The sequence below is a fragment of the Cydia strobilella genome, chromosome 20, assembly GCF_947568885.1.
Source record: "Cydia strobilella chromosome 20, ilCydStro3.1, whole genome shotgun sequence".
Lineage (NCBI taxonomy): Eukaryota > Metazoa > Arthropoda > Insecta > Lepidoptera > Tortricidae > Cydia > Cydia strobilella.
In genome coordinates, this window is record NC_086060.1 from 2,296,110 (window position 1) to 2,321,738 (window position 25,629).

General features: G+C 36.1%; 1 protein-coding gene across 2 annotated transcripts in view; it reads right to left on the reverse strand.

Annotated features, from left to right (window-relative positions):
* LOC134750557 (complexin) overlaps nucleotides 1–25,629 on the reverse strand; it is a 414,109-nt gene that overhangs the window by 345,616 nt on the left and 42,864 nt on the right. For both annotated transcript variants that reach the window (XM_063685762.1, XM_063685764.1), the window contains exon 2: nucleotides 17,904–17,943. The gene's annotated coding sequence lies outside the window, so the exon portion shown is untranslated. The remainder of the gene's footprint in view (nucleotides 1–17,903; nucleotides 17,944–25,629) is intronic.

A 25,629-nucleotide genomic window follows, 5' to 3' on the forward strand; every position in this document is an offset into this window, starting at 1 on the left:
TTCGTATAAAGATACAATCCAATTTCATCCTTATGCTAAGCGACAATGTGGTACCTATTGATTGATAACGACACAATTAAAGGTTCTCTAAGTGGCAAGAGGTAAAGAATTTGTTACGGTTTTTCATAAAAATCACAGTTTTTATTGTCATTAAGCTTGTTTCCATTCTTTTGGTCTGGGGTTATTATGTAAGCTAGTTTTAAAATATTTTTATATTTCATTTCATTTAGTGTCTACTAAAGTCAGCCACTCTTTTTTGCTGACTTTGATGCTGGTTCGGAAAATATAAGTGTGTATCATTTCCTATACAAAATGTCAATAAATGCCATACGATAAATAAATATACAAAATGTACAGTTTCCTTTGCTCTTGGTTTTGCATTAAGTTTATAAATATATATTATAATACAGTCTTACACAAATCGACCTAGTCCCATTCATAGTAAGTTCAATAAGGATTGTATTATGGGTATAGTCTTTAGATTTCAAACGGGCCCCGAACGGCTAATCCTTTGTCTATTGTTAAGCACGTGCCACTACCTGCAAAAAAGAGTCGTGTAATTCTAATTGGCACCTGAGTGCGGGCTAGTCCAACGCTCAAAAAACCAGTATGGTGAGCTCTCCGATAACGCGCCTTTGTTACGCATCTCAATGACGCATTTTAAACTGGTTCTGTACCGTTCGACTCGCCGGCACTCAATAACCGTAGCCACACACAGCCTCGCATTATATTTTTCCATTAGTTAATTTTGAATCTTATTCCAATTACCATAGAGTCGTAATCCATTAACCGGTAAAAGCGATCCAACCATTTTTTATACAGGTAGCACGCGCCGTTTTACTTAACAATAGACAAAGGATAAGCCGTTCGGGGCCCGTTTGAAATCGAAAGACTATACTAGACGACGATATATACATACTTATATAAATAGCAAATATCCATAGCTCAGGAACAAATATTTGTAACAATCACATAAAAATGCCTATACCAGGATTTCAACCCAGATCCTCGTTCGTAGGCAGGGTCACCACCAGTCGGTGTCTAGTCTAGGAGTCTAGTCTAGGAGGTCGTAAACAATTCAGTAAACGATCCTGGGGTTCTATCTGCTTTCGCCATGATTGCCAACATAACTCACTTATTATAAATTCAATATACGCGATATAATCCGTTTTCATAGTTTTATGCCATGAGTAACTATCGCGGTAACCGAAGGAAATATTAAGGAAATGGGCTTTTAAGACTTCGAATGGGCCAGTCGTTTTTTATCGTCGTTATGCAATCTAGTTTGAAGTAATATCTTCTAATCGAAATTTGTTTTAGGTGTCAACAAACATATAGTTGTGGCACGCGGGCGGAGGTCGGAGGATCTTGAGGGAGTCATAAACAAACAACGTGTGCTTCGTATGGCGTATATTGGAAAAAGTAAAATAAGTACATAATATTGTCTTCGTTTACCGCGATAGTTACTCATGAAATAAAACTATGAAAACGGATTATATTGCGTATATTGAATTTATAATACATCCCGACGTTTCGAACCCTTTACATATAGCGTTCGTGGTCAACGGGTGACTGAGGAAAAGATACAAAGTGCAAAACTGCCCACATACAAAAATAATGGACCATAAACTATAAGCTTTAAGGCTGGTGGCTGGTTGTACATGCAAAATCAGTTCATATGGCTAGTTATACAATATAACCATGTTCAAGTAAAGATATACGCGATAAATCTCGGGACGTCGGAATGTTATTATAAATTCAATATACGCGATATAATCCGTTTTCATAGTTTTATGCCATGAGTAACTATCGCGGTAACCGAAGACAATATTAGGAAATGGGCTTTTAAGACTTCGAATGGGCCAGTCGGTTTTTATCGTCGTTATGCAATCTAGTTTGAAGTAATATCTTCTAATCGAAATCTGTTTTTGGTGTCAACAAACATATAGTTGTGGCACGCGGGCGGAGGATCTTGAGGGAGTCGTAAACAAACAACGTGTGCTTCGTATGGCGTATATTGGAAAAAGTAAACTAAGTACATAATATTGTATTCGGTTACCGCGATAGTTACTCATGAAATAAAACTATGAAAACTGATTATATCGCGTATATTGAATTTATAATACATCCCGACGTTTCGAACCCTTTACAGCGTTCGTGGTCAACGGTATATAATCCGTTAATACGCGTAATATACGCGATATAATCCGTTTTCATAGTTTTATTTCATAAAATAAGTACATCAAAATTCGCTCCCCTAAATTAATTATTTTTTATTACAGCGCCACCTATGGACTGTCTATTTCCCCTTATTGAATGCGTATAATGTCTATTATCGATCTAGGGTTCGATAAAGTATAAAAAGGGTCAGATAGATGGCGCTGTTAACTTCGCATGTTAACAATAATAGTAAATCAAATAATGAGACAGATTAGAAAATTATGCTCTTGTTAAACACGATGAATAAAGATTTTGAGCAAAATAAAACTGGCATAGGCTACTATTTAGCACGGGGTCCCTTTGTTTGACATAATTATTGAAAGTCATAATGTAATGATTGTCATATTATCATTAGTCATAATTCTGTAACCGTTCACTTTTCAGGATTTTCCTCAGGTTATCCTATATGTTATGTTTTATTATGGCAAATGGTCCTGAAAAGTTACGCGTTTCTAAGAAAAACCAAATTATGACTATCGAAAATGTGGACAAAGAATACATTATGGCTTAAAACTGTATGGGAATCAATAGAGACCCATTTAGCACACCTCACAACTCTTCTGCGTATATAAAAAAAACCAAGTCTGTAACGTTCATCCCATGCAACAAATACATCACTATAACTTATTGTAAAATAAATTAGGCACTAGTTACTATATTTAAATTTACAAAAAACCTGTAGCTAAAATTGATTTTATTTCAGCGTATTTTTTACTAGTAATCATTTAAAAACCTTGTTCCTGATTATGGGTTACTTCCTCGTGCACGTTTTTGACGTGATAACGTCTTATAAATCGTGAACACTTGTAGCATGCACGAAAAAGTGTCACGTTGTGAACAGATCTTTTAGACACACATAGGTAGATTGTAAGTAGCTGACACACCCACAGGCCGAACACACCACCGACCTGATGGACATAATGTAACATATAAACTAGAGAAATAAACACCTTTCTATTCTATTCTATTCTATTCTGAACAGATCTCCATGGTTACGTGACAAAATCCTATCTATATGTAAAATAAATGTAAAGTGAGAATAATTTAATTCAATTCATAATTAAAAGTATGCAATTTTTCATCAATGTTTTCTTATACTTATCACGTAAAATTATCGTCCGTAAACGGACTTTACAGACAACCATATTTTTTTTTTACTAGTAACAATTCTACCCTACCTGGCGACACCCGCACCCATTCGACAGCAAGGTGTTATCGCATGTTACATATTAATGCAGGTCTCTATTTATGTCACTAATTAATGATAACATTATGCTGTTTAAGTAAATATTCCGGTAACTGTGAAATTAACTATTAGGTGGGACTTTAGGACATGATTAATTGCCATCTAAACCATTTAACTATTCAATTTAATCTGGATTTGTAATGAATATAATCTACCAGTGTCAAAAGTGAAATATCTATGAATCATCTTTTTAGGGTTCCGTACCCAAAGGGTAAAAACGGGACCCCAGACCCCAAAACGATCACAAGAAGATGATGTATTTCTGTTGCCGCTAAAACAACAAATACTAAAAAGTACGGAATCTTCGGTGGGCGAGTCCGGTTCGCACTTGGCCGGTTTTTTTTAATGATATAGGAGGCAAACGAGCAGACGGATCGCCTCATGGTAAGCGATTACTTCCGCCCATGGACACCCGCAACAACAGAGTGGGTTGTAAGTGCGTTGCCGGCCTTTAAGGTGGGAGCACGCTCTGTTCTTGAAGGTTTGAAGGTCGTATCGGTTCGTAAACACCGCAGACGACAGTTCATTCCACAGTTTACAATCATTTATTGCTTATTGTACCTGGTCGTAACGTTACGCAACATTTTTAAGGTTTTAATACAAAAGTAGGTATAGATAGATAGATAGATAAAAACTTTATTCATTTCCACAACATACATGGTACATAGAAAACATGCAGCTTAGAATTACACTTAAAACTAGTTTACAATTCTTGAAATAAGTAAAAGAAAACAATAGAAAATACAAAACCATGTGTCGTGGCAGAGAATAGGCGCTGGCTCAGCATGATGATGCGGCAAGCCACATCGCTGATATTCTGCCAGGACCTTATAAAAATGAAGAGACTGTACAACGCTCAATTCTTATAAATCTTAACTAATCTTAACTTAAGTATAATGATGCTCATGTTGTGTGTGTAGTTGTGTACTTGCATATGCTATGTGTGTATAATTATAGAATTACTTTAAAAGAGTAAAAGGTTTACTCGCCTCAAAGTTACTTTGTACATCGTTATTTGATTGAGACAATTCTAACATGGGACACATTTTTGCGCGGCTTTCAAAAGTTCGACAACAAATTATATTATCGGAGATCGTATTAGTCTGAGTATTTGAAATGTTTTTAAAGATACAAAATTGGATAAGTATTTAATGGATTATTAGATGTTGTTTTTTTTTCTCGATGTAAACCTAGTACAGTCGCCATCAGATATATCGGAGCGGCTAAGGCGCTCACAAATATCTGAACACGCCTTTATTGTCAGGGCGTTAGAGTGCGTGTTCAGATATTGTGAACATCTCGGCTGCTCCGATATATCTGATGGCGACTGTACGATTTTGATTTTAAAACGTGTTAAGGTGTGAATACAAAGTTAAGATTTATCAACTATCGTTACGATTTTGAACTGGTTTTGATACAACCTTGGCGATTGCCTTGGTGACGAGACGCACGTGCTAATGAAAACAAAATGATATTTAATTTTGATGTAATAATATAAGTTTAAATTGGCCTCCATGGTACATACTTTCTCACTCTCTCTGGAGTTGCAGGCGTACATAGGCTACGGAGACTGCTTAACATCAGGCGGGCCGTATGCTTGTTTGCCACCGACGTAGTTAAAAAAAAAAGACTTGCTCAATTTGTTCATTTAATAGTTAATTGCTATGGGACAGGGGCTGCGACCCCCAGGCTGGCTCATATCTCGTTCAACAGATATCTTCGGCTATTCAGCGTGGCAATGCAGCTAGCATATTTGGGACGTTTGGACCACAGGGAACAGTTTGGGGCTTAATTGTTAGAATAGCATTTTGTTTGTTTGATTTTGTTTTTTATTTTTCATGTTTTTTGACTCAACCTTTTCATTTTTATTTTTATTTTTTATTTTCATTTTTAACGAAGCGTGTTGTGGATACTATTTTTGTGTATAGCAACTATGACGAAGCCTGCGCTGTGAATTAATTAATAATAAAGTTTAGGGAGCTTAATAAGTACTTATTTAGTTTTAAGCGATTTTTAAACTTATTAAACTGTTTACCAATTTTACCATTGAATGAACAGGCATGTAAATAAATAAAGAGATCATTTTAACCATCAAACTATCGAGAGATTCGAATATTGATTTAAACTTGCACGATTTTTACTCATTATTATTCACAACGGCGGGACTTAATCGCGTTAAATAAGTTTTAAATTTACCTTCGACGTTTCGAGGACGGCGTCGTCCCCGTGGTCTCGGAGAAGACGTCGGAGGTAAATTTAAAATCGTCGAAAGTCGTTATGAATAATAATGAGATATAGTTGTGATATTAATATAATTTAAAACGGTTTACGTATCGAAACATGTCGAGCGATATTGTAACTAAAATTACAATTGGTGACCGAAGAGCTGGCGGCTTCCTCGCACAACGTATCAGCATTGCGATACAGCGAGGAAATGCCGCCAGCATCCTTGGAACAATGCCTCAAGGGCCTATTTTAGATTTAAGCTAGTTATTAATTTCGTTTACGTAGTACCACTGTATATATCTTGTATACTTCAAAACTATTTAGAATATTTTTAGGTAGGCGAAATTGAATAAAATTTCATGAATTAAAAATAATCGTAATTTAATGCTCCATTTATAAAACAAACGGCAACGTTAATATTTAAATAAATGAATGAACGATGTTTTAATTTAATAAGACTTTTCATTTTAAACCCCCAAACATAAAATTTAATATTATGAATTTAACTTAATGGAACCCTTAGCCGTATAATTTAATAACGAAATTCGTAATCTTCAGCTGTCAAAATTTTACTTCATAATAATACATCTTTGTTATGCTCTCTAAAGGTACTAAAAGAAATTTACTTTATTTTAAGCGTTCCGCATAAAAATAAACCTTAACCGTGTTGGCGCTTACGTCATTATTAAAGATATTCTAATACAAAATTTAAAACCTCCCAACGTAAGCACCAAACGTACTAAGGGCCCTTTTTCACATGGACCCACACAGTCATATACTTGGAGCCATTTCCGTGTAAACGTCGTTCGTGTGGCGTAGCTTATTAAGCCGTAGTGGGTCTACGACGTAGCGCGTCTACGACATGCTACGAGATAATGTATGTAAAATGCGCCACTTACAACAGCGAGTTGCACATTTTGTATGATATATTTGTTTTCTTAAAAAAGTTTAAGAAGAAAGGAGTTTTATTTAAACAGAATGCTGAAAATCACACAACGTTAGCTAATAACTGATATCGGAATGACATCTAACAGGCCAATTCGAACGATCACTGACATCAGAATTATATTTAAATCATGTTATTTAGTTATCGTGTGTCTCGCCCGCGCCAATACATATCCAAACAAGTACGAGCGAAATGCACATTAACTGAATGATATCAGTTAGATGCCATTCTGATGTCAGTGTACATTCAAATTGATCTGATAGTCGTGCGTCAGATGCGTCAATCACCAAGACGACCGTCAAAGTCATATCAAAACCATAACAAATTGTTAAATTGGAATTTAACTACCTATATATATACATTGGAATCTAACTATATATATATGAATTGTTAAATTGGAATCTAAATATATATACGGCCCTCTGCTGGGCACAGGCCGCCTCTCATGCTAGCCCAATGCGGATTGATGACTTCACATACACCTTTGAGTTTCTTCGCAGCTATGCAGGTTTCCTCACAATGTTTTCCTTCACCGAAAAGCGACTGGTAAATATTAAATGACATTCCGTATATAAGTTCCGAAAAACTCATTGGTACGGATTTGAACCCGCGACCTCTGGATTGAAAGTCGGACGCCATCCACTCGGCCACACTGCTTCTCGAACTCTATTATTTTGTATAAAACCAATAAACGCCAAACGAGATTTATTTGAATTCCTGCTGTGATTGGGATCGAATAAAATGTGAAACTATTCGGGGCGCGAGTAAATGGAAAATTGAAAGAATTTGCTATAAAATTTTGATTTTGTAGATTTTTCGTTAAAGAATGCAATGAAACGCATTTTTCTACATGGAATCGGTTTTAAACAACACTGCAGTTTATTTAATTTGACAGCTTTACTGAGTTTTAATTATTATTTAATTGGAAGTGTGTTCGAATGCACATAAATTTACAGAAAAATCGTTATACTCACGTGTTTTTAGTCACTCGCGCGACATGTTTCTGAGAACCTAGGTCTCCTTTCACAACGAACTCGCTGCTGGCACTGTTAGTGCTTGAGAAGGGAGACCTAGGTTATCCGAAACATGTCGCGCGAGTGACTAAAAACACGTGAGCTTAAACCGTAAAATTAGTTAAATGTTAATATGTCTCACGACAGTTTAAATTCGAAAAACCGTTTTGGAGTAAAAACGATTTTTACACGCTGACTTACACAGGATAGATATTATTTACATTTATACATATATTTCATATCAGGACTGTAACAAAATTAATGGAGTCAGTCGATCAGGTTTGTTCTAAGGATCAATTGTCTATATGGGACCCATTGCATGAAACCTATACAAAAAATCAGGAATGACACTCAAAATCTACTTACGAAACGCGCTTAATAAAGGTACGTGATTGTGACGTCATGATTACTAAGGAGAAGCCGTCTCGAAGTATGCAAAACAATAAAATTGCGGTTTCGGCAGTGAAATATATCGTCTATGTACAATTGTTGCATATAAATTGTCTCTCGTATTTATTTACCGTTCGTTTTTGTCCCTTTTGCTTTGCCATATTACTTCTTTTAATTTATAATTTTAAGTGTATGTTAGGATTACGTCTTATGTTGCGATAATACCATTTAGTTGAGGTTATACCGTGCTTGCAGTTGCAGGCAGTTTTAGTTTTGCCAGTAGCCGCTGGCGCTAGCAGCTGCAAGCTGGTTTTTGACAGATGGTATAGTCGCATTCATAATTATTAATTGTCTATGGATTTGTTTGTTTGTTTCTTGAATGTTTTTCTTTTTTTTTTCTTGTATACTTGTTTTTTTATTTTTGTTTGTGCTCTTCATGTATATCTTTTTGGTTTGGTTAATATGTTTGTATATAATTAGGAATTCTTTGTGTGTAGCTTTGTAATGTTTTAATATGTATCTTTGTGTGTTATCTGTCGTGGCATCACCGAATGGGCCCTACGGAAGACCAGCGCTGGCTTTATAGCTAGCATTATGCTGAGTTGGGTCCATTTCGTGATGCACACTTGATGATCTCTTCTTTTCTTGCTGTTGTTGTCTGTACATGTTCGTACTTGTGTTGTGATCGTCAGATCGTCACGAATAATTGTGTTTTATCTTTTATCTTATCTTTAGTTGTATATAGTTATAATTTACTTTTTCATATATTTTTTTATCGTTTCCATTTTTTTGGCCAATTTATTTTGATTTATTGCTCATTTCCTATCTGGCTATTGTTATAAAATTCTACATGTGTCATGATCCCTATTGTATGCATTAACTCTTACATATTAACTCTTTATTGTACAAAACAAAAAAACTCGTATTGTAATACTCGTGCCTAACCCAATAAATTAGGCTGTACTATTTGTATAGCACAAAGTAATATGAGGGCCGAATTTGCTTGTTTCTCTCTAAGGGCCTGTTTCACAATGTCCAAGTAAAGTCCTGAATAAGCTACTTGCCACTTATCTGACGAATAAAGTCATCGTTGGCGTTTCACAATCTCCAAATAAGCTTTATCTGCTGGATAAAGTGCTTTTTTTGTAGGAAATTTTATCTGGCAGTTAATTTATTTGTTAATTAGCTATCCAATACTTTACTTGGACATTGTGAAACAGGCCCTTAGACACATAAAACCTTATTTATCTAGGTCCCAGATTTCAGGCTTTACCTAAGCCGAGAGATGAAGTCACCTAATACGTCTTAGTGGGAAACGTCCTCATATTCGGAGTTATTAGATATGAAGCTACGAAGCACTATTGATTTTCTGACCAGAAAAACTTATTTTTAGTTTAAATATAAAAGGAGAATAAAAACAAACGAAGTGATTAACGCAATATAACACTCTTTTTCAAAAAGCAACAATAGCCAAGATAAGAACATGGCGATACATGTGTATTTCTTCTTTTTATATTTAATCCAATTGAAATTCGCTAAAACTACAATAAAATTGTATTAAATATGTCTGCCCTTCATACTAAAGAAGCAAACATTTATGTTTTGTCAAATTTCGATGCGTCTCAAAGTAAAATAGCCAGTAAGGAGAATTTGCAACATTACATTATATCCTGTAGTGGTGCCTACACTTATTTATGGTAGCGAAAGTTGGGTATGGCAGAAGAGGCATCAGAGTGCATCAGAGCCAAGTGAATGCAGTGGAAATGAGAGCGTTGAGAAGTGCGTGTGGTGTGAGATTACAAGATAGAATTAGGAACAGTGTGATAAGGGAAAAGTGTGGACTGAGCGAAGATGTAGTGACAAAAATCGAGAAAGGTATGTTGAGATGGTTTGGACACGTGGAAAGAATGAGTGAAAGAAGGCTAACAAAGAGAGTGTATAAGGGAGAGGTAGAAACGGGAGTTGGAAGGGGCAGACCTCGGCGGACTTTCTCTGATCAGATCGGGGAAATCCTGAAGAAAGGCCAGGTCAAGAGCACCCTAAACCGGCGAGCGTGTATGAGGAATGTTATGAAAGTGAAGGAAGCGAAAGAGGTATGTCAGGATCGTAGCAAGTGGAAATCCGTGGTCTCTGCCTACCCCTCCGGGAAATAGGCGTGATTATATGTATGTATGTATGTACATTATATCGCGCAACTGTTGCACAAAGGACAGTTCTGTATACCATACTAAGGTGTGTAAACAAAAAGGAAGGAATGGAAATATTCGCACACTTGTGGTAAGCTTCGATAGCTCAGTTGTTCAAAAGAGATCGGACCAGTGTTCTAAAAGGTCGTTAAGAACAGATTTTTAAATTTTTCCTTTAAAATAAAATTAAACACTACTACAAACACAAAGTAAAATAGCCAGTCTAGTCTACAGAATTTGCAACATTACATTCTATCGCGTAACTATTGAAGCCCCCTCGTTACTTGTCAATAGTCCTTATCGTGCAACTGACACGACACACAAAGGACAGTCCTGTATCCGATCGGCATTGTCCGCGCTAACGTTTAAACTATTGTCACCTTGTGAAGTAACGTGTAAGCTATTTTGAACTTTATGTTAATGATATTTAGGTTTAATGTACATGTGTGTCTCGTCGTTTAAACTAGCGTTTCAAGTGTAAACTTGTATGCGTTTTCGAAATTTACATGGTTTTAAGCTTTAAGTACAGTCAAGTGTAAAAATATGGGTGCATTATAACTTACTCAAAAATATGTCCCATAGTTCTTTATTCGCTGACATAATACGCTCCTAAACGTGTTAAAATAATTAAATATTTATATATTACATTTACATCACATATGTTAAAAATTTTATACATTTTTATAATTTTTTTAAGAAGTATAAATATCCTCTTATTATAAACTTTTTAGTATGCATTTTTACACACTAACACACACACACACACACACACACACACACACACACACACACACACACACACACACACACACACACACACACACACACACACACACACACACACACACACACACACACACACACACACACACACACACACACGTACATACAAACAAACACTCGCTCACACGCAGCTTAGAAATAATAACATATATGTTAAAGTATGCACAGCTATCTGTAAGTTTCAAAGTAACTCTCTGTACAATTTGTACCAATATATACCTAGAGAAACTAGTATAACGAAACTGGGTCCTGTAACACAGGGTTTCCTAGCTCAGGACACAGGGCCGTGATTTATTGTATACTCAAATTTGCACAATAAACTTTTTTCATTTTCATAAGAGCTACTAGGACATATTTTTGAGTATGATGTGTGCACCCATATTTTTACACTTGACTGTACATGTTTGTGCTATTTGCAGGAAAACTCGTTTAGACCAATGTTTAGTAAAGACGCATTTTCCATCCTGCGATTAAAAAAAAGATGACCCAAAATATACATTCCATTACGTCACGTTTTAGTGTGATTTTTTTTTTTCACTTCGGCCAAGACGGTCGACGAGGTTGTATCAAAATCTGTTTAAAACCATAACAAGTTGTTCAATCTGAACCGGCCACCGGTACAGTTGTCGACCTAAAGTGACTATTTTATGGGGTGTAAACCACACCTAATTTCCTCCGCCATGTTGGATTAGATTATTTATGCACTAGTGCGCGATAATGGTGGGGGTTAGTGGTGAATGTGTTGGTGTCATATTATATTACACGATATGACCCCATTATTCGCTCAAAATTGCATACCTTACCTTGCTTTGTTTACTATTAGGTACTAAGACTCCGCTGTCTGTCTGTCTGTATGTCTGTCTGTCTGTCACCAGGCTGTATCTCATGAACCGTGATAGGAGTCTAGTATCAAGTAGTTGAAATTTTCACAGGTTATGTTTTTCTGTTGCCGCTATAACATCAAGTAGTAAAAACAGAATAAAATAAATATTTAAATGGGGCTCGCATACAACAAACGTGATTTTTTTTGCATAATGGTACGGAACCCTTCGTTCGCGGGCCTGACTCGCACTTGGCCGGTTTTTTAAATTTTATTGTACCTACATAATAATGGGGCCCACTCAGTTGTTCGGAACTGTCATATTTTTGTTCTAAAGGGGCCCACTGACTATCAGTCCGCCGGACGATATAGGCCTGTCAGTTAGAACAAAAATTTGACAGTTCCGAACAACTGACAGGCCGATATCGTCCGGCGGACTGATAGTCAGTGGGCCCCTTAACTGACAGGCTGATATCGTCCGGCGGACTGAGAATCGGTGGGCCCCTTACATAATATTTGTGACGTTTTCAACCAAAAGGTACCACATTGTCGCTTGTTGATAAGTTTGATTTCTAATTGAAGCTATATGGAAATAGCGCCTTACTGACAAGCGACAATAAGTACCCTTTTGGTTGAAAATGGCACATTTACTTAATTCCTACTTACTTACCTTTACTTAAAGAACCAAATCCTTTTAAGTTACTCAAATAAACCTTTTTATTAAGCCATTCGGAGATTACCTTTCAATTATTGAAGGAAGTTGTATAACCTCAGGGAATTAATTCATTTAAATTGATAGAATGGAAAAACGCAGTAAATTGTGAAAGGTATAAGGAAATAAAAGGGAATTTTGGATAAAGAGCAATTATAAAGAACCGGGAACGGAGAATAGTCTCTTGGGGAGGGGATGTCAAGTTTTTTCGTATATATGGTTACCGTTTTTAGTAACTTTTATTTAGCCTTCGAATCTATTTAATTTGCGATATGTGTAAAAGTGGTGGGATATAGCAGACCAATTTGAACGTACACTGACTAAATTTGAACGTACACTAAAAAAACTCGAAATATCGGGAGCTCAAAAACAATACAAAAGGTAATTACGGTCCATAATTCCCGGTCAATATAAGTCTATTCCATTCTAGTTGAAAACAGGAGTAAGATAAAAAGTCCCGTGCAATGCTAATTCGAATGTACACTGAAATCAAGATGACATCTAAAGGCGCCCACTGATTATCAGTCCGCCGGACTATATCGACCTGTCAGTTGTTCGGAACTGTCAAATTTTTATAACTGACAGGCTGATATCGTCCGGTGGACTAATATTCAGTGGGCCCCTTAACTGATGTCATTCAGTTATCATGCATTTAGCGTGTATTGAGTCAATACTATTGCGTGTATTGAGACCTGGGCGATACGCACGATAACTAAATAATATAATTCAAATATCACTCTGATGTCAAGTGTTTCCAATGAACCCGATTGTTTCAACTGCCATTTAGTTTTCAAGTCGTGCACGAGCAACTTGTCTTGTGGTATTTTCGTCAACTACTTGAAGATTTTTAATCTCATCTGCAACTTCTATAAAGTAAATACAAGGAAGAAGCCCCTGTGTAGCGCAAGATTTATAATCTACTCCACATAAAAAACTAGTAGTTACATAACCCCTGAAAGTGCAGCTGCAGTTGGATGCAGTGGTAAAGTAAACATACAAATAGCGTACCTATACGAAGTGCTAATCTGTCGCGACGTCGCAGCTGCAGTAGTGTAAATACAAACAGCATACTATATACAAATTGCAACCCATATGTCGTAACGTGTTTTTTGATACAGTTGTTCAAAAAGTACTACTTTACGTAGCTGCTTAGCGTTCGCAAAGTTGTTTTTTGCGAACTAGGGCTTTTTACTTTTCCAGCTTTTTTAAATTTAATTCTGGCCATAATCGATACGTCCACAGTTCCACACCAAAGAGTTTGGATGTTCATATACTTATTAAAAAAAAAAATATTTTTATTTTGCGATTAGACATTTATGTGTGGTGTGACGAGAATGGATAGGATAAGGAATGAGTATATAAGAGGAAGCCTGAAAGTTGCACCCATAACAGAAAAAGTAAGGGCAAATCGCCTAGCGTGGTACGGGCATGTGATGCGAAGGGATGAGTCATGTGACGAGAAAGGAATTAAGAATGAATGTGGAGGGAGGTACGAGGAGAGGAAAACCGAGGGAAAGGTGGATGGACTGTGTGAGAGATGATATGAAACGAACGCAAGTGAATGATGAGATGACGGGTGACAGAGAGGTATGGAAGAAAAAGATATGCTGCACCGACCCCAAGTGAATGGGACAAGGGCAAGCGAATGATGATGATGATAATGAGACATTTATTACGTACAAAAAGTATTGTTACACGATATAAAGTAAACATGTAGTAATATTGTATATACAGGTTGGCAAAAAAAATAAGTGCATTCCCGTTGCTAGGAAAGTTTTGGGATTATACTGAGCACTTTTACTATGGGACCAACCACGAAATCGCAAAAAAAAATTGTATGCACACCTCCTGGGATGGAGCAAACTCGGATTACACGCATATAAATTATTTATTATTAAAACGATTTCCAGCTTGCTGGGAATTAATTCTTCGAAAAAACCTACTTTTATTGGCCTAGTCGAGCAATCGTCTTAAAATACGTGAGTGACCCGAGATAATATACTATATTTTTTACACTTTATTAGTCGCGTACTACTTTACTAGCTCTGAAGTATCAGAACCGAACGCCGCAGGCCCTCAATACATCGATATTGCGTCAACTCAACTTGTCTCGACATAGTGACAAGGGTTCAACTTGCCTACGTCGACATGAGACCTTGTCAATATAAATCTACTTCGAGATTATATCGGAAACATTATTCTATTTGCGAGGTGCTAGGAATGTCGGAATTCGGTTTAAAAATACTGTACTAAGTAATGTAACACGTGAAGGATTTTGAATGTGGGTTTATGTACCAAATAGTAACAACGAAATTAAACTTAGAGCGAGTAGAGTACGAGTAGGTACCAATTTTCGTTGTCAGTCATCGTATAACAAATAAATTAAAGCGTGTATAAGTTTTGTATGTATGTTAGTTTCAGGCTTCTTAATTTTAATGAGTAAGAGCGAGTTATCCAGTGTCCTTCGAACATACCCTTGGACTCCGATAGTGTTAAAGCGGCAGCGCTATCGATTCAGAACTTCCAAGGCCTTCGGCCTCACCTAAATACTGCGAGGTCTGGCGCTTAGCCAATACTGTACAAGTGCACATCGTATAATCTGTCTGGTTTTGAAACTGCCTTGACTGGACATACGTTAATATTTGTAAAATGTTAATATTAAACACAGTTAAGGAAATATTAAAATTATTTTAAAACGGGTCACTCACGTATTATTATGTCGAATAGCTCGACATGTTTCGGTCCAATTTACTCCGTGAAGAGGATCCTCGTAAATTGGATCGAAACATGTCGAGCTATTCGACTTAATAATACGTAAGTGACCCGTTTTAAAATAATTTTAATATGTTTGAGTCTCACGGGAGTTTTAAAGTTAAAACAGTTGAGGGAGACAATTATTGCGAAGAACGTTAAAGTGGAAGAAGAATAATCTTCGCAAAGTTTTTCGACGATTCAATTCTAGCAGACTTCCTGGATCTTAATCTCTATAAAGTTATAATGAACAAGTTATGTCACTGTAAAGTCACAAGCTTTCAACTTATACTAGTATACTGTGTAACTTAATACTAATGCCTCGGTCGTAGATACCCTTATACCCCGATAGTGTTAAAGTGACAGCGCTATCGATTCCAAACTCCCAAGGCCTCCGGCCTCACCTAAATACAGCGAGGCCTGGCATCGAGCCAGTACTGCACAAGTGTACATTCGAACCTGCCTCGACTGGACTGTTATTAAATATAGTAAGTTAGAGAGGGGTTTATAAATAACCGTATGAAGAATTTACAAAAAGTGTTTAAAAAGAAATATTTGCTTATGTGAAAGTTTTCAAAGTTTTCTGAATACAAAAAGAAATTTGCTATTCGCTACTAACTTCCCGTTAATTGTAAGTAGCTGCAAAAACAATGATCTTAAAAAACATTTATTCGTTTATAAGAAGGCTCTTTATTTCCTTTATCAGCACACTCCAAGGACTCACGTTTCGCTAATAGCGTTTTTTCCCACATGGGATTAATGTGGGGAAACAGTATTTACTGTTTAACTTAACGTACTTGCCACTCGTTAGTCGACTAAATAACAGCCCAATTCGAACGTGCACTGGCATCAAACAAAATTAAAATTATTTATTCAATCAACCATTACCTGTGTTAAGAGGTACTGCTCTTTTCTTACATTGGAATGATATATGATAACATATCAGATGGCTGACATTCGCGCGGGCGTCTCGCTCGCACTAATACTTGTGCGCAGAAGTCTAAACGAAATGAACGCGTGAATGACAGCTAACTGATATGATTCTAATATCGGTTTGATGTCAACGCACGTTCAAAGTTCAAATTGGCATGTAGACGGGCCAAACGATTAGTGCGCGCGATCAATCTCGCCCAAACCTGTTATCGCCAGCTTAAACGGGCCAGCGAAATCTACGCTGCTATTTCAAAATGGCCACCAAAATAGACAAGCAAGGTGATTAAGATGGACAAGACGAAAAATAAATTGAAGGTTTCGCAGGAAACGGCTCGTTCCCTGATGGTTAAGGTCTACCTTTGTAAATAAGGTATTTAGTTTGGGATGTTCCGGACGTTTTTGAGGTCTGAAGGTTGAATATTGGATTGATTGGAATTTTGTTGCGTGGTTTTAGCAAGTGTAGCAATTCAATGTAAAGGGTTGCGAATTACGTCTGCTGTTATGCTGTTATCGCGTGTAAATTTTAAATTGTAGTTTTCAAAACGGGGTACAATCAAGGGCATAAATATATATACATTCCCAAAGTTTCTAAAATATGTGTACGCTTAGTCGTGTTCACATATTTTTGAGCCATTTGTCTGGATCGATATTTTTGCCTTCGACTGCACAACGCGTAATCCGAAGTACCTACGGAATACTTTTATGCCAAAGCAATCTTCAAACTTGCACAAAAGTAGCCTAGAAACATAACACTATGTTGCGAACGCAACTTTTTATTTATATAAAAAATTCCTAGCAGTAGCTAAACGCAGCCGTCGGGCTCGGTTAGTATGCGGAGGCTTTTTTAAAGCACCAATAGGAGCGCTCCACATAATTTGTATCGCGGCCAATTAGAGGCACCTAAATTTAAACCACCTTATTTCTGTTCAATTTCGCTAAATCACTCTCTCATCAGTCTCCATACCATAACCACCACTTCTACACTTTTTAACTGTTTTGTCAACTGTACCTTGTACCTACTGAAAATTATATAAGTTTACTTCAAATCGAAGTCTTTTTATTTGAGTCGTCGAGACCTGCAAGGCGGCTACACACATGATTCTAAGCTAATTCTCCCACTTCACTATAAATACTACTAAGCAAACCATACTGTTCAAAATAGCTAACCAAGTTTAGTACAATTTCTAACCTTATCACTAACACATAAGACTGAAATTCCACTAACCAAGAACCAAGGGCCCTGCATGTAACGATCTTATATCAATTTATATGGCTTCGTAGTCTGGCTTCTGATGTCAGAGCATACGAATTGCCGCTTTAAGACAATGTAGTACGAGTGAGAATGGTTTGTATGGGTGTTGAGCAAATACCTAGTGAAGGTGTGTGACCGAAATAGGGAATTTTAGCGTACCTGACGCTTATTAGGTCGGTACACGATGTAGCGATTAATTTTAGTATCGCACCATTATGTATGGAAGTGCAGAGGAAATTATATTATCAACTATCAGACCAATTCTATTCTAGTTTTAGTTATTAGATCTCATTCCAATATGATACTGATATGATACTAATCTGTCAGTGTCAAAAGTGACGTTTTTGGTTGAAAAAATGTTTATTATAGTCACATGGTGCATAACCTGACACTAAACACAATATTACGGACACACAATTACATACCTTTTTAAAACTGAACACGCGTTTCCACCGTCTCGCAGATCTGAAACAAAAATCAGTATTTCAATTTTAAGTCCTCAATGATCAAAAAATAGGACAAGATTCACAATGTTTGAAAACAAAGGAAAAATTAAAAAAAAAACTGCTTCAGGTAAGACTTGAGCTTGCGGCTCCAGAACTTATATAAAAAAATTCTGATATATTATCCTTTTTTCAGATTTGAATCTGCGACTCATCAAGAAATTTAAATTTTTCATTTTCGAAAGATTATTAGGCCAATTAGAACGTACACTGACATCAGACTGATGTCTAACTGATGTCATTTAGTTACTGCTCGCGCTAATTAATACCTGTTCAAACAAGTACAAGCGAAATACACGATAGCTATACGACAACAGTGTGTACGTTCAAATTGGCCTGTATGATTTCGTCGTTTTTATTTTATTTTTTATGTTTTAATTTAATTCAAGCAACAATAAGGCCCCTATTCAATTTTACATATACCTTATAGAATAACATACATACAAGTTTCGTAAACTTAAAAACTAAACACTAATTACTATTTTGGCGAACGGCGGTGCTCCGTTGAATGGGCTGCTCTTGTGTCGGATTCAGCAGTTTGCCCCGGAACCTCTTAAGCACGACAACCTTCGGCCAGAAGTCGGCGCACTCGATGGTCCCCTGCAGCGGACCACAGATTATTAACTAGTTTTCAGCGGACCATCGAGTGCGCCGATAGGCAAGGCTATTTAGGGCAAGACTTGTCATAAATAGATAACTGGCAATAAACATGAATGAAAAGGCGTGTCCATTAAATGACCTGCGAAAGATAGCGTTATGACCTACATTAAACCATTGTTCTGGACAAAACGTCCCAAAACAATGAACAGTGACTGCAGCCCGAGCTTACAAAGACGCGATGCAAGATTAACTATTTCATCTTTTGTTAAATCATCTACACGGGGATTTAAAAATTTAGTTTTATATTTTTTATGTAAACATTTATCATAAACCTATGATGCGTTCAGGAATCGCAAATTACGGTTAGAATTAACTTTAAGATGCATTCAAAAACGAGCGAGATGCATAGAAAGTAAATTACGTTCTCAATGGCGTTTATGTCAGTAGGATTATAATTGGGTGATTTTACGGTAAGTACAACATAATATGTCACTCTCCGATACCCGAGATGAAGTCTGTATTCTGTCATTTACACCCATATTACGCCTCCAGATACCTAATTAAAGGGATACATGATTACATATAACACTTAATTATAATATTATACGATACCCCAATATCAAACCACAACCACAAACACGCAGGCTTCGTAATATCCACGTTTTCGTGCTAATTAATAATCGATATTGCTGGCTCGAGTCAGTGTTGCTCGAGATTGGATATTTATTCGATTATACGGAGGGCACCAGGAAATTTGATGGTCAGATACTAACAGATAAATTTGATACGTACGTGTTTTAATCTGTACATTACAACAAGCACATCTTGTTATTCAAACTAAAATGGGACGGTATCGCTTCCAAGTGCATTCACTTTCATTTTGTCGAACATGGCAAGAATATAGGTAACGGTTCTTTGACTACAAAAGATCATGCTACTTTAAAATTACTCAACAACTTTCAAACACCAAAAAAAACAACGTATTATACCGCGCAGATATGAAAGTCGGTAGGCACTGGACGTGACGGTAATAATTTATCACTGGAGGTCATTAGAGCCAGGCGGCGGGGTTCAGAATCATTATACATTTGTGAATATGACAAATGCAAAAAAAATACGGGCGCCATACTGTTTTTCTTAGGCTGAAAATTTCAATTAGCTGAATTAAATACATTCATACTCATTATTACTAGGTTCAGCGACTCGCCAAAATTGTTTCTAATGATATTTTATTGTTAATATCGCAAACGAAAGTTTTGCACAAATACAACAATTAATTTTCCTCGTTAGTGTATATAATATAATTATATTTTTACCTGCAACCATAAACTTTGATAGACATCACACAAATAACCTGTAAAATATCTAATACAGAAGTTACCAAGGTCAAGTTTATTAATAATGCTTAACGAATGTTACCTTACTCGTAGACAGGGGTCGGAAACCGGTATTTGCTCCATACAAAAATACCGTTATTATTACGTTCTTTTTCGTTCTTTTGTTTTTAATTTCATTTTTAATGGGACATTTTAATAATGCAAAATTGTTTTCTAAATACGTGATTCAGTCCTACGTAATGAGCATAAAATAATTCAAAATATTGGCCTATTTCAGGGTTTTTTAAAAAAACCGGTTCCGAGCCCTGCTCGTAGATACATTCGGAGTCACATCATAATTGACAAAACAACGTTTTATTTCAGTATCACAAAGAACAAAAATGTACAGGTATATCATCACAGAGGCACCAAGAAAAGAAAATAAAACAAGTAACATTATCGCTAGGATGATCGTTTCAAACCAGATTTCACCGTTCCTCGAAATATTTCTTGTTTGTTGTTATTCTCTACATTCATATTGTGTTACTAAGTACTAAAGCTGCAATAATTTACCCCTTTGTAAACCCAATGCATCCTTTCAACGTTAAACTAAATTCTTAACAAATTTCACGTTAAGAATCTAAATCCTACTTTAAATCTTCCCACGCTGAAAAATTCCTCAACACAATACCCGGTGTCACGGCGGCATCCGCACGACATCCGCACAACATCCGCACGGATCCGCGCAGCATCCACGTCGCATCCGCTACATCCGTTGTGGGTGTCGTTGACGCCCCGTATCAAAGGACTTACCTCTGTGATTTATCATTAATCTATGCTGATACATGCTTGAGTGGAAATTGTAGATGCGATGCAATTTTAAAAGGATTTAAGATATTTATATATTCGATGTGGTACGAAATAACTTAAGAAGGCATCTTTGTTGTTATTTTTGGTTTTCGTATCGAAAATGGAGTACACAGTTAAATTATATTTTTGTTCGTTTGCTTCATGCATTCTGTATTTTTCTATTTCAAGTAGGTAGGTATGTAAAAGTCTTACCGGTCAATTCGAACAACGTGATATTTACTAGATACGAGAACAATACGAGATCTAATAGATACGTTATAGTTTAGTTCTCAAGTAGTTATATTTTGCAGTTCGATTCGAGAAACCAATTGTCATTTCACGCTACAATTATTGTGACGTTTTGGGATATCCATTAGATATCCATTGGATGTCTAAGTTAAAGAGATCGTTCAAGAGGACATTCGGAATCGCACAAATGTGAAATTTGACATGACTTTTTTAAATATCTCGTTATCGTTTCTGTTTCGTATCTAGTGGATATAGTATCTAATGGTAGTGGAGTTGATATCTAGGTCATTGCTCGAATTAGCCCGTTGGTTTAGGAATTAAATAACGATTAAGAGCTTAACAAACTCAAATTTTATACGTTATTTTAACATTAATCCACTTTTTGAAATAAAGATGTAAATATTGAAATAAAATAATATATTAGGAACAATCTTACACACAGCTACACAGGGATCCGTAAGATTATCCGTGCTTCTCTTTTGGAAGTCGGTTATTTTTTTTTATACTAAATCATTAATTAGGTAAAGCTAATGTAATGTCCTCTTTTGAAATAAACCGGGTGGCCATCTCCTAGACTTATACACGACTTACTTTTTTCATTACTCAATTAACTGTTATAAAAACAGGCGGCCTAGCCAAGGGGACAATCGATATCGCTACGACAACGAAACGCTTTGTGTCTCTCTATCACTCATCCATATTAGTGCGACAATAACAGTTGCGTTTCGATCGCTACGGAGCGTAAGCGATTGGCATGTTGGCTATGCGGCCTGCTCACTACTAAAAGAAAAATAATTTTCCCTCATCGCTCTCATTAAGAACATTAAATATTACCAACGTATTTCTGTTTACTCAAACAACTTGGTGTGAAATGGTTTCAGGCGTTCTTAAAGGCAAAGAAAGAAACCAGTCTTTTGTTTGACTTTATTAGAGATTATATTCAAGCAAAAAATACCGGTTTTGCTATTAAAATGCGTCGGAGGAAAATGGGACTCAAACTAATTTACGATGTACATACACATGATACATCATCATCATGTACATGATAGTTTTATTTCATGAGTAACTATCGCGGTAACCGAAGACAATATTACGATGTACAAATTTGACCAAAAACGGTTTTTTCATAATTTCGTGTTAAATAAACGTTTAAGATTTTTAGGTTGTGGGATGTTTTAATCTAATAAAATGTTGGAGCTATGTTTAATATCACTTTAATTGTCTGTTTGTATGTATGTATGTTTGTGATAAACTCAAAATCTACTGAACAGATTTTCATGCGTTTTTCACTTCTCAATAGTGATTTTTGATTAGGTGTATAATTTGTTAAGGTTTTGTGTAATCCGTGCGAGGCCGAGGCAGGTCGCTAGTAATATTTGTAGCTAAATGTTACCTTAGAAGGCTTAGAATATTAAATATATATTTTTATTATTTGTGATTTTATAGACCGAGATACAAAACCATTAAGTTCACTCACTTGTTCAATATCAATTATTAATGAAACGACAGAACAGACAAATGTTGCCATTGCCAATGACAATCATTAATGACATGACAGAACAAATGTTGTCATTGCAAATTGCACCCCTCAGGGTCAGTTGGTAATGAATCGTAGCAATGAGCGTGAGGGCATGAAACATTGATCGCTGCCGTAAGCGCGATTGCTGAGCGTTGTAAATGTGGTTTGGTAAATCGATTTCCTTCCATTAAAAAAATTTAATAGCTATAAAATAGTAGATTGTGTTACAAGAGAGCAAAATGACATATTTACGGCGAAGGCGTACATTGAATCCTAAACCAAGAGAAGGATTCTATCATAAAATCCCGAGAGTAACGAGGGATTCTTAAGTAGAATCCTGAGCGTAGTGAGGGATTCAAGTGTGTTACGCCCAAGATGGAAATAAATTTTGCTACCATGTGACACATACTGCTTTTCACATCACCTATAAGGTAATTAAAATATTATTCAAGCTAAAAAAAATAATGTGCAAAAAATGTAAAAATAGTGTCCTAGAACAGAAAAGTGTTACTTTGATCCCTCCTAGCAGGGAAGAAAAACCCCTTTTTCGAATTGGTGATGTGAAAAAGGATTTATGTACATAAGAGGAAGCCTGAAAGTTGCTTTAGTAGTTAGAAAAAGTAAGGGCGAATTGCTTAGCGTCGTTAGATACATGACAGACAGAACAAATGTTGCCATTGCAAATTGCACCCCCGGGGGATATCCATTGGGTGTCTAAGTAATATCTTAAGCAAATCTTAAAGAGATTGTTCAAGAGGACATTCGGAATCGCGGAAATGTGAAATTTGACCCCGGGGTCAGCTGTAATCGTAGTAAATCGTCATTATTTATACTGCCCGGTTAATCACGTTGCCCGTAGGTAGGTATATAATTCAATAGGCAAGCAAATTTTATTTATTGCCGCAATATGTTTTCAAGTAAACAGAGCTATCAGTTGATATCAGCTTATCATTACTTCGATAAACTCGATAGTGGACGAGTTGCAGATTTCCCTTGCAATAAGCTCAGAATAACCTTTGCTTTGAACTTGCTATGTGTGTTATTTGATTGCCTGTTGTCTGAATAAATGATTTCTATTCCATTCTATTCTAAAAATAAAAGAATCTTTTCGAAACAGCTGCTATCCAAAATATTACCATAAAAGGAATTTGATTTAGAACCTTAGTCAGACCTAGCAAAGTCAAAGGTATTCAAATCGACACGGATGAGTGCACATTTGCATACCTGCTTCGGTACGGAAAATGTTGAAGACGTTATTTCTGGGGGTCATTTTGACTTGATTTATTGATGGCGGGACATGACGATCTTTGCAGAATACCATTTCATTGCCTGCTTGCAAACCTGTTTGATATTTTTATCGCAACTATACACAGTGGCAAAAAATAAGTGCATTCCTGTTGCCAGGGAGGTTTTGAGATTTTACTGAGCAACTTTTACTATGGAACCAACCCCGAAATAGCGAAAAAAATTTACCCTCCCCTAGAAAATGGACCAGCTAAAATGTATGAAACATTTAAGCTGGTCCATTTTCTAAGAGAGGGTAAATTTACCGACTCAAGTCATTCTGACAGTTATTATTTATGAAATAAAACTATGAAAACGGATTATATCGCGTATATTGATTTTATAATACATCCCGACGTTTCGAACCCTTTACAGCGTTCGTGGTCAACGGATGACTGAGGAAAAATTACAAAGTGCAAAAATACCGGGAACGTCGGGATGTATTATAAAATCAATATACGCGATATAATCCGTTTTCATAGTTTTATTTCATGAGTAACTATCGCGGTAACCGAAGACAATATTAGTTATTATTTAGTTAGTTAGTTTTGCTAGGCATTTTTCGCAAATCGACAACCATAAGCAATATTTTGCGTAAAAAATCGAGGTAGCGCTACCCTAACCCTCCCAGCTCCTCTACGAAGCCTAGCAATGTCTTCAGGTTGCTAACTGCCTCCCTTAGTGTTCACGGAGTCCCTAGGTATTTGCTCCTGTATACTTCTACGTTTGCTTCTGTGTTTTGTTGTTTCCTCTGCTTCCATGCTTACTTGCACAATTATTAAAATTACATTAAATAATAAATTAGTTCACTTTATTGAAAACACGATTATAATATTTTAGGATTACATATTGGTGATGACCATATTTGTTTATTTGAAGATACAATTTACATACTATCATTTCAATCATACTATCATATCAATTTACATATTTTTCATATTATCATTTTATCGACACCGGCTTGTAAAATAATTACTTTACTCTTTACTTTTCCTCGCACTATTTTCCTGAACGTCAAACCAAATTGTACCCGTCCACTACCCGTCAAACCGGGGTATGATCATAAACCTAAATTTAGTAGTTATGTAAACGCAATAAGAAATAATTTATAGTTGATAAGTGACTGTTTATGCATGCATTCTTAGAATTAGGTCCTAGTGTTTTGAATGATTCACGGTTAGTTTCACTAGACTTATATTGACCGGGATATAGACCGTGATTACCTTTTGTAAGGTAATCACGGTCTAAACACATCCCGGTCAATATGTCTAGGTCCTAGTGGTTAAAATATGTAAATAACGTTTCGTTACTCCTATTACTTCTTTTTAATTTTAGTGCATATTTTTACTCATAGGTGTTAGCATATCAGTGAAAACTTCACTGGCTTATTATCCACCTAAATTTATGTAACCTTGTGTATAAATGATGCTGTATGTTTTCCTTTATAAAGAAAAATAAATAAATAAAATCTAAATCTTATTAACCAGATTCCTATCAGTTTCACCCGCTGTACTTGTAGATCCGCGCGAATCTAATAAGATCCAAGGATTGAAACGATTGAATCAAGAACCCGAATTCGATTGAGTGATCCATTCCTGGGATTAGTTTAATTGAATCAAACTATTCACTGTTGGGGTTTAAGCTTGCTCGAGTGGATGCTTTTCATACGGTTAATGAGGAAACTAGATTTTTAGATGTTATTTTAAGTAAATAGATTGCAGTGACATGTGTAAGGGGGTAGATAAGTAGGTTCAGAGGTAAAGTTTCACGTAAAAAAACCAACTGTGAAAACAATTTTCGTTTCAAACGAAACTCATCAACGAAACTTTCA